At 36.3% G+C, this 12,184-nt stretch overlaps 1 long non-coding RNA gene across 3 annotated transcripts in view; it reads right to left on the bottom strand.

Annotated features, from left to right (window-relative positions):
* Positions 1-12,184, bottom strand: part of LOC123552065 (uncharacterized) — a 42,785-nt gene that overhangs the window by 5,807 nt on the left and 24,794 nt on the right. For all 3 annotated transcript variants that reach the window (XR_008370670.1, XR_006686542.2, XR_006686543.2), the window contains 3 exons: positions 8,068-8,189; positions 7,071-7,188; positions 1,821-2,290 (listed from right to left, as the gene is read on the bottom strand). This is a non-coding gene — a long non-coding RNA (uncharacterized LOC123552065). The remainder of the gene's footprint in view (positions 1-1,820; positions 2,291-7,070; positions 7,189-8,067; positions 8,190-12,184) is intronic.

The following is a 12,184-nucleotide window of genomic DNA, read 5'->3' as shown; positions in this document are numbered from 1 at the left end:
TTGACCCCAGATGACCCAGATTAAAACTGGACCTAGAGATCATCAAGACAAACATTCTGACTATTTTTCATAAAGATTGAGTCACAACTGTGGCCTATAGAGTGTTCACAAGCTTTTCCTTTGATCTGGCCTACTGACCTAATTTTGACCCCACATGACCCAGTTTCAAACGTAATATAGAAATCATCAAGATAAACATTCTGGCCAAGTTTCATAAATATTGGGTCACAACTGTGGCCTCTAGTGTGTTCACAAGCTTTCCCTTTGATCTGGCATACTGACCTAGTTTTTGATCCCACATGACCCAGATTCAAATCTGAACTAGAGATCATCAAGACAAACATTCTGACCAAATTTCAAAAAGATTGAGTCACAACTGTAGCTTCTAGAGTGTTCACAAGCTTTTCCTTTGATCTGGCCTACTGACCTAGTTTTTGACCCCACATGACCCAGATTCAAACATGACCTAGAAATCATCAAGCAAAACATTCTGATCAAATTTCATAAAGATTGAGTCACAACTGTGGCCTCTTGAGTGTTCACAAGCTTTTCCTTTGATCTGGCCTACTGACCTATTTTTTGACCCCACATGACCCAGTTTTGAAACTGACCTAGAAATCACCAAGATAAACATTCTGGCTAAGTTTCATAAAGATTGAGTCACAAATATGGCCTCTAGAGTGTCCATAAGCTTTTCCTTTGATTTGACCAGATGACCTAGTTTTTGACCCCAGATGACCCAGATTCGTGTAGATTATCAAGACAAGCATTCTGATTAATTCTCATGAGTTTCAAACTTAAATTATGGTCTCTGGAGTGTTGACAAGATTTTCCCTTGATCTGGCCTAGTGACCTAGTTTTGACCCCACATGACCCAGTTTCAAACTTGACCTAGAAATCATCAAGACAAACATTCTGACCAAGTTTCATAAAGAGTGTTCACAACCTTTTCCTTTGATTTGACCGGGTAATCTAGTTTTTGACCCCTAATGACCCAGATTCGAACTTGACCTAGAGGTCATCAAGACAAACATTCTGATCAAGTTTCATAAATATTGGGTCACAACTGTGGCCTCTAGAGTGTTCACAAGCTTTTCCTTTGATCTGGCCTACTGACCTAGTTTTTGATCCCACATGACCCAGTTTCTAACTTGACTTAGAGATCATCAAGACTAACATTCTGACCAATTTTCATAAAGATTGGGTCACAAGTGTCACCTCTGGATTGTTCACAAGGCAAATGTTGACGGACAACGCACTCCGGACAATGACCGGTCACAATAGCTCACCTTGAGAACTTTGTGCTCTGGTGAGCTAAAAATTGTAAATTTTTTTTTAACATGTTCATTAACTGACCAGTCATCTGGATCTAAACAGTGACTTAAATAGTCTGCCCTCTGATTTCCAGCTCTAGGCTTCCAAACCTGATTTAAAAGGAACTCGGATAGAAGTCTAAAACAAAGCTAATCAAGTTTAACAACAAAACTGTCTGCCCTCTGATTTCCAGCTCTAGGCTTCCAAACCTCATTTATAAGGAACTCGGATAGAAGTCTGAAACAAAGCTAATCAAGTTTAACAACAAAACCGCAGAGACGGAAGTCGATGCCGGATAGACTTGGATAGCACAAAATACAATTTGTACAGTTTAGCAGTTTAGTTGTTACAGTTTTCTTGTAATTTCATTTCGTCTTTGTTATTATTTGATGGCTTTGCTTCAGCCTTCTAATAGTTGTTCCCTATCATCACTCACATCACACGAAACAAGGGCCATATAGATCGTTTCCACTATATTTTTCAGAGGGTACATACCATATTCTTACCTTTTCTATGAAAATCCCTTCAAGGTGATACATGTGGAACACAAATCTGTGCAAAACAATGTGAACTTCTTGGTTTGTCTGTGGTATACTGCAGATAGCTCTATCTCACTTCTCCTGGCATACTGCAGATAGGTCTACCCCACTTCTTGGTGTGTCTAATGCATACTGCAGATAGCTCTACCTCACTTCTTGGTGTGGCTATGGCATACTGCAGATAACTCTAACTCACTTCTTGGTGAATTTATGGCTCTACCTCACTTCTTGGTTTGTCTGTGGCATACTGAAGATAGCTCTACCTCACTTCTTGGTTTGTCTGTGGCATACTGAAGATGGCTCTACCTCACTTCTTGGTTTGTCTGTGGCATACTGCAGATAGCTCTAACTCACTTCTTGGTGTGTCTATGTGATACTGCAGATAGCTCTATCCCACTTCTTGGTTTGTCTGTGGCATACAGCAGATATATATTTCTCTAAAGAAGAAAAGAAATTTCCTCATTTGATGTGCATAATTTTTAAACTTGTTTATTAATGCAAAGAATTTAAGACCTGTGGAAATATATGGTATGGCAGCGGTTGATTGGTATGAAAATACTAGGTTGCATTTATAGTAACAATGATTTAAATAAGTATTTATAACAGAGTAACCAACGTCCCCCGACATTTTTCACAAAACATACTGCATGTCAATACAGCATCATTTAAATAGTAGGACAACATCCTAACAATGTATTTAAGTCATAACTATAAAGCATATCATTCAAGAAGAAATTATGAAGTTTGAAAATGTCCGGAAATCTACAATAGGTGAATGCTTTATCTGTATGTTAAAGACTTAATTTGATTTGATTTTTAAATTAGTACTGGGATAAATAAATAAAAAATATATAAATATTTTACCATGTTAACGGGAGGTAATTAGTTTATACATAATTTATTTTAGGTGGATTGTGAAGGAAGTTCTACAGCTTATATTAATCACCCTCGACACCTCATTCATGATGGCAAAATCTATCTATCACCACGAGGATACGAGAAGAGGCCAGTTTCCCTTTTAATGCTGAGCGCCAAGCAAGGGAGCTACTGGTACCATTTTTCAAGTCTTTGGTATGACACGGCCTGGGATCGAACCCATGACCTAGCACACACTCTACCACCCCATATGAAAAAATAAGGCAGAATCCGCTCTGAATTAAAGCGTAATAAGGGCGTAATTCTGCTAAAATGGATATTCAAAGGCGGACTATAGGTGGACATGGATTATTCTAAAAATTACGCCTTACAGGAAGGCAGAATTTTTCTTAAATTCTGGTTAATGCTTTTCAGAAAAAGGTGCATTCTTACTAGGCGGAATTTTCAGATAAAATAAGGGGAAATTTTGAACTTAGAAAAAATGGCTTTACTAAGATAAGGCGGAATTTTGGAAGGTGGTAATTGTATATCAATTACTTTGAAATAGGATCACTGTAAGGGTCCAGTGAGTTTATTACATCCAGATGTTGTGACTCCTTTTAGAGAGAAAGCACTTTCTGAAGGCATTTTTACATGGGATGTTGTTAGTTAAGTAGACTAGACTAAGGGGTACATTATATATTTGTGGCAAGTTAGAATTTAATTAATTTACTTCTGTAAACCTTTAGAAATAGCAAAATGTGTAGAGGATTTAATGAGCATCTTTTCTGTTTTAACCAAATCACTATCTGTTAAATACTTACATTTCAGAAGTACATGTATAATGCATAGCATTTACAAGGTAGCAAACAATTTAAATAAGATTTCAAGTCTAAGTTAGTATTTAATTGTTATTATCTTAGTATCATAATTATTGCCATAATTATAGACATTTTATTACAATAGTATGGCACTGGCACCAAACATTAATGATAATTTCAGTAATAATCAGTAGATGATGACATGTCCATGCTAATTTAGTGAAGGTTTAATAACTTTTAAATTTTTCAAGAAATGTTCATGATATTAGTCAGTATTGTATTCAAGATGTGTATTTACTTCAATAATTTTGTCATTAAGCCACAGCTGATATATTTGTAAAATTGAAGCTGTCTTATTTATAAATTGTATTTGGCAAAGCAAAATGAATCTAGTGAAATGTGAAAAGCTTCATGCTCAAGATAAATAATAAGGGTAATTTTTTATGCTTTACATAAGGCGGATTTTATTCCGGTCAAGTTTTTCTGGGTATTTTTTTTCCGCCTAAGCAAAGAATATCCTTAGATGGAATCTTTTCCTGCTGAAACATTTTTACGCAATTAGGCAGTTTCCACCTTACTACAGGAAAATTTGCATATTCGAGCCTTTCTCCCTAAGGCTGATTATTAGCTTATAGCACATAACACCAGAAAAAATAAGCGGTTTCCTCTAAGTATGGCGTACTTTTTCGTACGGGACTAGGCCAGCGAGGCGGTTACTAGGGAGGTAATTAATAAGCAAATGAAATGCAAGTTAACTTGTGTACCTATGCCTTGACCTTGCACATAACAAATGTCTTGTAATGGTGAATATTTATGCCAAGTATGATAACAAATGCTTCAAATTTAGACAGACAAAAAGATACAAATGTCAAATACCTTGACTTTAAGCTAAGGTTTGGGTCTTGCATAGATAAATTAACTATTATGGGATCATTTGTACAAGTAGTTAAAATCCCTTGATAATGGAGAGGTATGTACGACAAGAAAGAGACCAGTTAACTTGACATCTAAGTGTGACTTGACCTTGGAGCTAGGTGGGTCTTGCAAGAATGTCATCTTATATAGGACATTTATGCAAGTAATTTTAAAATCCAAATTGATGGCAGAGTGGGACGAGACAAGAAAAGACCTGCTAACCTTAAGGTGGTCAATCACATTAAGCAAAATTAGTGACATTTTTACTTTTTGTATGACTCAGTTAGAGTGTTATTTAGGAACAAAAATACCCAATACTTGAGTTAATCCTTTTGATTTATCTAAAAATTTAATTATCCTTTAATTGAAAATTATTAATTAATTGCTTGATATATTTTCTATATAATTCCGTAGTTTTACATTCCCATCGGATAGATAACCAAATATTTAACAATCTGAATCAAAAGGTGGGTTTTAAAATGCATGTAGCTTCTGAATTTCATTTTTTTTCCATTCTATCTTGGTTGCGCAACCAAGATAGGCAAAGGGAGGTAATAATAATTTTTCAAACTTGCATTTCTAATGAATTCAATCAATATATGTAATTGTTAATGCAATTATTTTACGAATATAATACAATATATCGGTTAGTTATACATTTTCTTAGGTAAAGTATGTTTATCACATTTATAATTATGATGAAATAACTCGATCTTGGTTGGGCAACTGCAATAGGAAAACCAATTATTAAAAATATCTCCAGTGAAAACCTAACTTGTATTAAGCGCTAACTGAACATAAACGAGTGTAAATGATCAGATGTTAAAGTTTAAAACAAATCCATTACTTAGCCAAAATCTGATTATCCACCTTTAACCTCTTAGTGTGACCTTGACCTTAGAGCTAGGGTCTGGATCTTGCGCATAACATATTGTCTTATTACGGGAAACATATAACCCAAATAATTCCAAAATCCCTTCATGATTTGCTGAGTTATTAACCGGACACAAAACAGACCCTGTCAACCTTTGGCTTCTAAGTGTGACCTTGACCTTGGAGCTAGGGGTTTGGGTCTTGCACATGATACATTGTCTTATGATGGTTAAAATTTATGCCAAGTTATTTTCAAAACCCTTGATGGATTACAGAGTTATGGACTGGACACGAAACAGACCCTGTTAACCTTTGACCTCTAAGTATGACCTTGACCTTGGAGCTAGGTGTGTAGGTCTTGCGAATGACATGCCGTCTTATTATGGTGAACATTTTTACAAAGTTATTTCACAATCCCTTCATGGATGGCAGAGTTATGGACCGGACACGAAGTGTGACGGATGGAAGGAAGCACGGAAGGATGCAGCCTATTTCTATGTCCCCCTTTTTTTCTTCGAAATGGGTTGGGGATAATTATTGAAGAATCTATTAATTCTAAATGCCAATGTAGATCATACTCACTCCAAAACTATAAAACTGATTAGATTCTGTGAAAGCAAAGGCATTTTAGTGTTCTTTTTTTTAAACTGAGTTAGCTCCCTTCAGTTGTAAAATTTATTTTTAATATGAATGAAAGATCAGTCGGTTTTTTGTTTGTTTTGTTTTTTAAAACTTATACTATAAGTACCTGTTCAGCTCTTCTGTAACTCTAAATGCAGCTTGTAAGTGGTAAATGATTGTTTTTATAAATGGTCTGGTTACTTATTTAGTATTTCTATGACTGCCACAAAATCAAAAAATCTTTGCAGTTTAATACTAGTACTTCACATTACAAAAAGAGAGCTTTTTCAAAATGTTTATAAAACATAGAATTATTAGATGCACATAGAGGCCACTGAAAAATTTAATAATAATCATCTAAAATCTCTTGCATTGCATGTATCTTAAAATTCAGATCAAAATGTTTTCTTATTATAGTAAATTTTATGCAAAGGTATTTGAAAGTGAATCCATGCATGTAAACGAACAGTTCAGACTAAACAAGAACAGATATTTAAACTTCAAAATTTATTTCACTTTAGCATCGCTTGAAACTAATTCTTTAACTTAAATTCCATGTGTGTATTGCAAATTTGATGACAGGAAGACAAAAGGGATAAGTTTACTAAAAGACTGTCAGACATAAATTCTTTAGGGGATTAATGACATACAAATGTAAAGGGAAAGATCAAAACTATAAACATATGGTATGAATAATGGTTTGTTCACAGTTAAGTAAACCCCCCCCCCCCCCTCCCCTCTGTTCACTTATTTCAAACATGCCGATGTAGTTTTAGCCTTACTTATTCAGCTTATAGGAATGGCTTATTTTTTATCTGCTATTTTGTACTTGCCATCTCTATGAAAGTCAAAAGTCCCTAAACCTCCTAATAATTGGACTAATATATTTCATATTCAGACAGAAATTTAAAACTGTGGTTCTTGTTTTGAATGTCTGCAAAAACAAACCTTTAGTTTACCACAATAAATTAAGCAAGGGCTTCCAAGTGTTCTGTTTTAAAATTAGGTTACCTCCCTTCAATTATGAATTGTTTTGTTTTTAAAAACAACTTATTGTATATTGTATTCACTCTTTTGTAACTGTGCAGCTGGTGTATAGGAAAATGGTTCTAAATACAAACAATCTGATTACTTGGTATGTTTTCTACACTGGTCATCCACTATGTTTCCCATATACACCATACTGAACTAAGACCCACATCTCTTATGATTTGTAACTATTCTGCTTCACTATCACTTCACAGGTTTCACTACAAAAGAGACATTTTAAAAAAAAAATGTCAAGTATATCCAGAAATGTTCTATGGATACACATTTAAAAAGTTATAACACAAATTAATAACAAGAGCTGTCAGTTGACAGCGCGCTCGACTATTCTCAGTGCTTGATAGTATAATATAAGCTATGAGTAAAACTTTAACATTACAATAAACATATTCTAAGTCGAAAAGGGGCCATAATTCAGTCAAAATGCTTGATAGAGTTGTCTGCTCCTGTTTACAGACTGGGGTCATGATGGTAAACAAGTATGCAAAATATGAAAGCAATATCTCAATGGACTTTGAAAATATTTGGGGTGGTACGCAAACTTTAACATTACAATAAGCATATTCTAAGTCAAAAAGGGGCCATAATTCAGTCAAAATGCTTGATAGAGTTGTCTGCTCCTGTTTACAGACTGGGGTCATGATGGTAAACAAGTATGCAAAATATGAAAGCAACGCCGACGCCGGGGTGAGTTGGATAGCTCCCCTATTCTTTGAATAGCCGAGCTAAAAATCATCTAATATTTCAGTTGGATAGAACATTTGTGTAAAATACTGATAATAAGCACTGTGTGACATTACATGTATATAATTAAATTTGAAAAATACCTTCAAAAAATCAGGGGTTATGTGACTATGGCAAAATCATTCAAGTACATGTAGCTATAAAAAGACTTCTTAATTGCAGTAGAGAACACAAAGGGTTGTAATAAATGCATGTGGAAAGAAACCCGAGAACTAACTACATCAAGAGGGGCTCCAAATGGAAGTGTTCTTGATCAAATGCTGTTTTGATACATGCTCAGCTGCATTCGGATGGATTCAAACCTCTTATGGCTACATGGGCACATATCAATGATATACCTGATAAATCCAAAAATCCTCTATATTTTCCTAATTCACCATATAGAACAAAGACCTGCATTTCTTCAATTCTGTTCTAAGTTACTGGTCTCTAGTCATTCTGCTTTTACTTTTACATCACACTACAAAAAGAGACATTTTTCAAAATGTTTAGAAAGATACATAATATAAAATAACATATTAGATGCACATTTACCACAATAAAATGAAGCAAAGACATTTATATGTCTTTTTTTAACTGAGTTACCTCCCTTCAATTGTAAAATCTGCTTTGTCTTTTAAAAAGATTGTGACAAAAAGTGACCTTAATTTAAAACATTATGAACACAATCACATGATTTTTTGTTTTCAGAAATGTGCAATCAAGAAAAACAAAGCTCGTAAACACAAAATGCCCCGTTTGATCAGGCCTTCCAGCATGGCCTTGCAAAAAAGTAGGAGGTCCCTACACAAAAAAGTAGGAAAAACCAGGAGGTTTGCGGACAAAAAAGTAGGAAAAGTAGGAGGTTATTAACATAAAATTAGCAATGCTTACCTTAATAGCTGTTAATACTACACCTACACCAGGCCCAGATCCAGAAATGTTTGACCGGGGGAGCACTAGTCTAGAATGAAGACGTCACTGTGAGGCGCATAGCGAGCACTGAGAACGGGTAGGTACTGGAGGGGTGCCTTTGCCCATGTTAGTGGGAGGTGGGGGGTGGGGGAGGGTCAGGAGTCTCCCCCTTGAAATTTGTTTTAAATACAGGTACATTTACTGGTGACTGTATTCCCCTCATTTTAGGGGGGTCAGGGGGCTATCCCGCTGGAAATTTTTGAAATACAGGCATGAAATGGAGGCCTCTGGTGCATTTTAGGTCTAAATTTTGAGGTAATGGAGGGGTTACTCCGCTCTTAATGGGGGTCAGGGGGCTCCCCCTCTAGAAAATTTTGAAATACAAGTATAAAATCGCAGCCTCTGTTGCGTTTCTGGGTCTAAATTTTGAGAAAAAATTATTCCTTTGCCAAAATAGTAGGGTGCATCTTTGATGACTATAGGTCACTTCTCAGCCAAGTGGGGGGGCCCTCAGCCCGGCCCTGGATCCGGGCCTGTACATTGGCAACAGAGTGATGACCCCAGATGTCTTGATTGGCAGCTTTTGTGCCCATATGGTTTGGTAGGATTATAGGTACCTTGATATGAGGCAATGTATTGCAGGAGGCACCAAATGGCTCCAGAAACTGCCAGAAAAACACATCAAGAGCCCATCATCTGCAAATAAAACTACTGAATTTTTTTCCCCTTTTTATGTCAAGCAAGAAAGTAGGAGAAGTAGGAGGTTTTCATCAAAAAGTAGGAAAAAGTAGGAGGCATTTAAAAAAGTAGGAAAATGTAGGAGGCATTTAAAAAAGTAGGAACGCCGGAAGGCCTGCTTGATGCATTCAGTAACTGCACAAGGAACAGAAATTATTTGGTTACTGTGCACAGGACATTTGACGAACTGATCTCAAATCAATAACTAGAAAATGCTTTTGTAAAAAAGCGCATGTCTCCCCAAATGCAAAGTCCTATAGGCAAGAAGTCAATAGGGGTCAGGAGCGAAAGTCAAAGAGACACTGATGGTTGGCTGCAATAGGGATCATCTACTTGGCATGTCCAGTCATCCCGCTAAATTTCAACACTCTGGGCCTAGTGGTTCTCAAGTCACTGTTCAGGCTCCTGTGACCTTGACCTTTGATCAAGTGACCTCAAAATAAATAGGGGTCATCTACTCTGAATGTCCAATCATCCTATTAAGTTTCAACATTGTAGGTGAAGTGGTTCTCAAGTTATTTCCAAAAAATTATTTTACATGAACAGGCCACTGTGACCTTGACCTTTAATTGACTGACTCCAAAATCAATAGGGGTCATCTACTCTGCATGTTCAATCATCCTATTAAGTTTCAACATTCTGGGTCAAGTGGTTCTCAAGTTATTGATTGGAACTGGTTATCAATGTTCAGGCCCCTGTGACCTTGACCTTTAACGGAGTGACCCCAAAAACAATAGGGGTCATTTACTCTGTATGAACAATCATCGTATGAAGTTTCAACATTCTGGGTTGAGAGGTTCTCAAGTTATTGATTGGAAATGGTTTTCCATGTTCAGGCCCCTGTGGCCTTGACCTTTAATAGAGTGACCCCAAAATCGTTAGGGGTCATCTACTCTGCATGACCAATCATCCTATTAAGTTTCAACATTCTGGGTCAAGTGGTTCTCAAGTTACTGACCGGAAATGGTTTTCAATGTTCAGGCCCCTGTGACCTTGACCTTTAATGGAGTGATCCCAAAATCGATAGGGGTCATCTACTTTGAATGTACAATCATCCTATGAAGTTTCAACATTCTGGTTAAAGTGGCTCTCCAGTTATTGATCGGAAATGGTTTTCCATGTTCAGGCACCTGTGACCTTGACCTTTGATGGAGTGACCCCAAAATCAATAGGGGTCATCTACTCTTCATGATCAATAATCCTATGAAGTTTCAACATTCTGGGTCAAGTGGTTCTCTAGTTATTGATCGGAAATGGTTTTCGATGTTCAGGCTCCTGTGACCTTGACCTTTGACGGAGTGACCCCAAAATCATTAGGGGTCATCTACTCTTCATGATCAATCATCCTACGAAGTTTCAACATTCTGGGTCAAGTGGTTCTCAAGTTATTGATCGGAAATGGTTTTCAATGTTCAGGCCCCTGTGACCTTGATCTTTGATGGAGTGACCACAAAATCAATAGGGATCATCTACTCTTCATGACCAATCATCCTATTAAGTTTCAACATTCTTGGTCAAGTGGTTCTCTAGTTATTGGTCAGAAATGGTTTTCAATGTTCAGGCCCCTTTGACCTTGACCTTTGACGGAGTGACCCCAAAATCAATAGGGGTCATCTACTTTTCATGACCAATCATCCTATGAAGTTTCAACATTATGGGTCAAGTGGTTCTCTAGTTATTGATCGGAAATGGTTTTCAATGTTCAGGCCCCTGTGACCTTGACCTTTGACAGAGTGACCCCAAAAACAATAGGGGTCATCTACTCTACCAGCCCTACAACTCTATGAAGTTTGAAGGTTCTAGGTCAAATGGTTCTCCAGTTATTGCTCGGAAATGAAGTGTGACGTACGGACGGACGGACAGACGGACGGACGCACAGGGCAAAAACAATATGTCTCCTGGGGGAGACATAATTATTGGTCAATACCAGTCCTAAGTGACGTCAAATATGATCTTAAACTAAAGCATTCTCTAATAATTTGGCAAAAAAAGCTCTACTGTCCTGGGTAAATGTGACCTTGACCTTTGATATACTGACCTCAAAATCAATAACGGTCATCTCCTGGTCATGATCAACTTCCCTTTTTAGTTTCACGATCCTAGGCCCAAGCGTTAGGTCAACTGCTGGTCATGACCAACTTCCCTATCTATGAAGTACCATTTGGGTCAAAAGTCTAAAATCCTTTGAGCAATTATACACGTTGAGCATGTATATTTACATGCTCACCATACAAATATACACATTCAGCATATAAATACACAGGGTGAATATGTATCTTATATGCTGACCATATAAAGTACACTCTCGGCGCGTAAATTTACGAGGTAAGTGCGTATTTTTGTTGACTCGTTTCCAATATTAGAAGTTGAATGGATTAGCACCAATTAAAATTCAGTTTACAAACTAACAAAAGATCGATTATTATATTTTTTCTCTGATGCTCTTGCAAACTAAATTAAAGTTTTGATATTTTTGTAAATATAATTTGGTTAAAACACGTTATCATAATATAAAATTTGATTTCATTCCTTGATTAATTATAAACAAAACATCAGGTATTCTACTGTGTTCTGTTATTAATTTATATACTTAAAGTAAAACTGTCTTCAAAATCGGTTGCTTTGCTTATTATTCAGTATTATTATCAATGGTTAAACAATTTACATGTTTATTTGGTTTTTAAGAAAGGGCATTTTAATCCCCGTATACTGAAATTGGAGATGTCATCTTTTGTACCTCTGCTGTAATCTTTGATTAGAAAATGACCATTAGTGATAAATCAGTCACTTAAATATCTAGTTTTGTAACATACATTTTGATTG

This window comes from Mercenaria mercenaria, chromosome 4 (assembly GCF_021730395.1).
Source record: "Mercenaria mercenaria strain notata chromosome 4, MADL_Memer_1, whole genome shotgun sequence".
Lineage (NCBI taxonomy): Eukaryota > Metazoa > Mollusca > Bivalvia > Venerida > Veneridae > Mercenaria > Mercenaria mercenaria.
The sequence above is the reverse complement of the archived record's forward strand: the minus strand, read 5'-3'. Positions and strand labels throughout refer to the sequence as shown.